This window comes from Rhagoletis zephyria, unplaced genomic scaffold (assembly GCF_001687245.7).
Source record: "Rhagoletis zephyria isolate East Lansing unplaced genomic scaffold, Rhagoletis_zephyria_1.1 Rzeph_scaffold_00458, whole genome shotgun sequence".
Classification (NCBI taxonomy): Eukaryota; Metazoa; Arthropoda; class Insecta; order Diptera; family Tephritidae; genus Rhagoletis; species Rhagoletis zephyria.
The window spans coordinates 242,551-248,701 of record NW_016157542.1 but is presented as its reverse complement, the minus strand read 5'-3'; positions in this window follow the sequence as shown (position 1 = coordinate 248,701).

The window sequence follows — 6,151 nt, the reverse complement described above, 5'->3', positions numbered from 1 at the left end:
GAATACCTTTTGATGAGCGAAGTACTTGAGACTTACACCACTAGCGACGAAATTTTTAAAGCTATCGACAAATTTGTACAGAAAAATAGTTTGAAATGGAGCAAGTGTGCGGATATTTGCAGTGGTTGGAAAAACGAAAGGAGCGACGTCTAGGATGAAGCAAGAGGCAGAAAACTTCACGAGAAGTCACTGTATGATCCCTCCGTAATCCTTGGCGAGTAGGAAAATACCGCCACTAGATTTAAAACCCGTATTGGATGACGCTGCGAAGATAACAGAGGCCTGCGAAATTAAAATACATCTTTGGTTTTTTCTAGCACGTCGAAATTTTTTTTATTGGTGACATGTATATGTATTTTAGAATTTCTAGCAATTTGCATGAAACCCTCATAAATAAACAAAGTAAATCAGAGAAACGTTTGTAACTTCGAAGTTAACGCTAAGAAAATTGATAATAGTCGGTTTCACCAGCAGTGTAAGTGGAAAATTATTTTTTATTTTCTGTCAATTTCCATATAAAATTAAAAAAATTAAAATCATTTATCACTTAAATTGCTTTCATGAGATTGGCTGTAAAATTTATTTTCTTAGCGTTAACGCGCATTACCACCGTTAACTTGGAAGGTTTGGAAAAAATCATTGTCGAATATTTTCCCAACATTTTATTTATTTATTTATTTATTAATTTATGGATAGCCTTTAAAGGCTTATAACAAGTCTGAAAATTTACAATATTTGCTTACTATTTTATTTGGTACAATTTTGGGTTTATAGTTTTTATATTGATATATGCATACATTACATCACAGGATCCACAATCATACATGAAAACAATTTTCTTATTTCACTACATATTCTGTTCATTATACATTTTTTTGAGAGGACTGTCCTAACTTTTATCCTGTAAAAATATATACACATTTAAACAAGGTACTAATTATATTATATTAAATTATATTAATTATATAAATTATATTAATTGACTCTGAGGATGTCTACAGCTGGATAACAAACCCGTTTTCATGCGACAAGAAAAGTAAACCTACTGAGATGACAAATTAAGCTTTTGAAAACCTTTTGGACATCAGTGAAAACAACACTTTGAATATTAAACACTACGAAGGAGCCAAGAGAGTTCTGGATGCAAGTGCATGCAGAAAAATCACTGCTGTTGGCAAGATTGCATTAAAAATAATAGTGACTTTTACTTTTACATTTCTATGTGAGACTGAATTTGCAACAAATGCTCACATATCTAAACAAGTAATTTTTAAGCAAAAAACAGAACCCACTTCAATTGTCATATACAAATTTATTATCGTTAATCTCTTCATGATCCAGTGATCAGATTTAAACCAAATTAGAATGGGAACACCTGTGAGGTAGCAGTTGGTCCAAAGCTATGCGATAACATACATAAAAAAAAATAATAAAAAAATATTCTGACGAATTGATAACCTTCTAATTTTGGTGATGTCGGTTAAAAACAAATACTCCAGCAAGCTTCCAGCGTCAAATTATTTCAGGGTAAAATAGTCAAAGCTCCCAATAATCTTAAAGGAAATAATGAAATCATCAAAACAGTTTCAGTCCTCACATTAAAGCTAAAGGTGTATGAAGTTTGCATTGTGTTTTCTTGTTTTCATAGACATTTGAAGAGTAAGGGTAATCTGTTTAGCACAACAAGGGTGCCGCGGTGAGAAAAGTTTGGGGAACCCTGGTACAAGAAATCATGTAAACCTTTTCGCCAACACACAAAGGAGTATTTGCATAGTAAAGCCGGTCAAAATGGTGTGTTAAGTAATGAAAGAAAACACGGGACTTAATCACAATTAGCATTTATATGAGAAAATAAGGCAAATTACATTTGTTGAACTCGGCCAAAATCGCTTAGGTGGTTACAGCGCCAAATAAGAAGAAGAAGAAGATAAAAATGCATGCCCAAAACTTTTCTAAAAAATCTGATCAAAAGATTTAAAATTATGGTAGCAAATTTTTGAAACTGGTTGAATTTTCGCGAATTTCGCATTTATTGACAAATTTTACCTGGAAAATTACTCTATTTGTTTATGAATTACGTATGAGCCGTAAACTATGATAATGTTAAAATGCTTTATAAAATACTTTTTCTGTTAAAAATTCTCAAATCGCTAAAATGGAAACCCCGAAAATGACGCTGTGTGAAAAAAATCATGTTACCTTTTTCTTTGTGTAGTCTGGTAACTGATCTTACTTAATTGGGACCTTTTTAGTTCAATGGCGTCCCACGTTTTTCCAGATTAGCTCCAATTTTTGCGATAAGCGTACTTGAAAATTTGATTAAACTATAGCTTCCATACAACTGATCGTTTTGCGTTATAACTCATATTTTATTTCGTAATATTTCTTACTTTTATTACGCTGTACACTATTTGCTTCTGAATTTAGGTTCTACATGTCACGTGTAACCGTCGCGCGTACACGCTGATGAGTTTTCATTTACATGGCGCTCTCATAAGCTTGATCGTGTCAGCCCAAACTCACTGACGTAAACGTAATTAACGTGTCAGCTGACACGATCAAACTTATGAGAGAGCCATGTAAATGAAAACTCACCACTAGAGTCCGACCGATTCCAATTTTTTTTCAGGTACCGATACCGATTAATAGGCTTATGAGAAAGAATCGGCCCACGCCGATTCCATAGAAAATTACAAATAAAGGTATTAATTCATAAAATCAGTTAATTTAACGGAGTTAGCAAAACAAAAGAAAACAGATAATTGAATTAATTGGCTTGTTAGGCAACAGTACATACACATGTATGTACATACATACATACATATGTATGTATGGATCTGTAAAAATATATGTAGATACTTGTACAGAAACTATATTCTTAGGCTCAATATCAATATTAAGTCTGATCCGAAGGCGTTCTGGAACTTCGTCAAGTCGAAAAAAGCGTGTTACACAATTCCATCCTCAGTCGTCTTCAATGGATAATCTACAGGTTCTCCACATGATGCTGCAATAATCAAACATTTAATCCGAATTCCACACTCAGTTTTGATTCAATTGCACTTCTGATGATACCATAAAAGGAATATCGACGCTCAAAAACTCATCGCAAACATACTTTTATGGATGATATCTCGGCACTTTTATTAATACTTTCTGTGGATTTGTCGAATATAACCGACATTTCATATGGCTGCTACTAAAATGCGAATGATTAGCTCTCCATTCATCTTTTTCATTTCGTATTTATCTTGTTTTCTTTGGAAAGCTTTCTATTTAGTAGTATTCTAGAAATTAGTTGTAACAAAATTAGTTTTTATAGTTTTTTTTCAAGTTTTAGGTTGTGACTATCCCACAGGTAAAAACTCGTAGTTCTAAACTCAGATCATATAAATGGGCTAACCAGAATAACTTTTTAAAATAAAAACCAATCTTTTTTTTTTGTATTTCACAGAAACCATAACGACACTTTAGTGTTAGATCGACCCATCCCTATCTCGATCGACCCAGCCCTATCTCAGAAAACTTTTCAAGAACGCCCTACTTCAAAACTTGAGTGAAGAACGCCCTATTTCAGAATTTTATTGAAAAACACCCTATCTCAGAATTTGGTTGAAGAACGCCCTATCTCAGCTGCCGATTCAAAAACGCCCTATCTTAGCACATTTTCAATGTATTTTAAGCTGAGATAGGGCATTTTTGAACAGAATTCTGTGATAGCCCGGATAACACACATGAAGGTTTTATAAGGCTCTTCTCATTCTTCATTGAATTTCTGTAGTCCAACGATTCTCAGCCATTTTGTCTTGTTGGCGCCAGCGAATGAAGAACAAACACTTCTTCAAATTTAAAAAGTAAAAATTTCACTACTAACAATTTAAAAATGTTCTTAAAACTTGCAAAGAAATTTGGAAAAGAAATATCACTGTTTTTGTTTTTAGTAGTAGGGTGGGAGTGTCATTGATAAAATTAGAGCGAGAGAAAGTTTTTCTTACAAAACCTTTCATTATTGAATCATGAGGCAGAACAAAGTTAATAAAGTGACATTCAAAATACATTCGGCTCATAAAAGAAAACTTTCATCCCAAATTTATACTCAAGATATGATTTGCCCTACGAAGTCTTTATTAGCTGATATTATCAGCTCAGACATACCACAAGCAATTAGTTCCAGTTTTATCGTTCCGGTAAACAGTTGCAGTATCAGTATCAGTAAAAAAGGTTCTAAATGGAGTGGACACGAATTGGTACGAGGAGCTTGAATTGGACGACGAAAATCTTGAAGATTTTTCGTACCAGCAACAAAATTCTTCCATTGTTTGTGAAAAAATGAACGAAGAAACATTCACGGTTCACCTTCCATTTCAAATGCCAAGTGATCCACGCACTTAACTGAAGACTCCAAGAACCTTGAATTTAAATTGGAACGAAAACGGAAACGAAAAATATTGGCATTATGGAGTTGAGAGATCGTTGAAAGGAGTTATGTCTAAATTGGCCAATTCAAATTCAGAAATATCATTGAGGGTCAACATTGATGGTTTCTTTGGAAAAGGTGTGTATATAAAATGATACGCAGCATATTAAAGTACAAATTCATATTTAGGAAAACCTTCCAAAATTGAATGGTTCTTACGTCCGTTTGTTGCAGAAGCAAAAATTATGTTGTTTTGTTGGACGATATCATATTGTCATCAAGAATGTATCTTTCATATGTGACATTCCTGCCCGCTGTTTCGCAAAAGGTAAGTGGTATATTCCCGCAGCTGCATTTTTTTATCACGTAGTAAATACTTCGGCTGCGATTTAGATTGGCATCCCCCGGGGTGCGGAATTAAGGTAGTTATGGGAGAGTAGAGGGTTGCCGGGTATCTCGTATATACTAAATTGATAATAAAATGAAGTACTTTGTGATTGGGAGAAGTTCGTACGTTTGTGGTCAGAACTTTGGCATTGAAAAATCGAGCCATTCGCAGCGTGACAGTGAGTGGAGTTGGACGTCTCGATTCTGTGGTTTTTCATTATTGTGCAGTAGTACAGTTACCTCAGCCGTCTTTTCCTGTGCTCCGGCTATTCTTTGTTTTAACATCTCAACAAAACTTTTTATTCAAAAGCAGAAGCAGCAAACAAGTTGTGAGTATTTTGCAAGTTGTTCATACCCTTAACTTTTCCCCGTATAGAGTTGTGTTAAAATTTTTAATAGTGCCGGCAACGGCAAACAAAAAAGCCAGTATGACGCCACCGACTCAAAAGTTGGTGGCGGCATCAGCGGTCGATTTTGAGTCTTTCTCAAACAATTTAAACATTATTCATCATAGCAAAAAAGCTAGAAAAAGTGGAGATTTTGTCATAAGTGACAAAATAACTGAAAATCTGATCTCAGAAATTATGAAAAGTGATTTAGTGCATAAAATTGACAAAGGTAGCGCGACAGAAAATGCGGGACAAATGGAGGTAGATTTTTCGCGAACAGATAGCGGTAGTTCAAAGACAAAGGACAGTGACAATGCAAATGCATCGCCAGTATACCCAGCAAACTTTAACGGACACTTTTTTGTACTAGTTGACGCCTCAGAGTGCAAGTCGATGAACAGTGACAAAATTAGAAACGGTTTGGCTCTAAGAGGTCAAATAAAAGACATTAACTTTATAGATGTTGATTTAATCTTGGCGGTAGGAAGAACCCTTTTTAAGGTAACTTTCAAATCGGCAGAAGCGGCAAATAGGTTTTTAAAAAATGACGAATTAAAGAAAAGAGGCTTAAGACCTTTCATACCCAACACGGCTTTTGAGACGTACGGGGTTGTGAGGGGTTTTTTTTCTCGAATATAATGTGGAAGATATAAAAAGAAATGCGATATCATCAATACCCATTTCCTCAGTGCACCGTTTCTCGCGTAGGGAACGAAAAGAAAATGAAGACGTGTTTATACCAACAACCACGGTAAAGATTGGTTTTCTAGGTAAAGAAATACCGAAAAATATCAAATTTGAATATACAAGATTGGAAGTAAATTTCTTTATACCCCCGCTGCGACAGTGTAGGAAATGTGGCCGACTTGGGCATATCCAGCTAGCATGTAAAGGAAAAAACAGGTGCTTGTACTGTGGAAATGAGGAGTGTGATGTAACCACTTGCAATAAAAATACA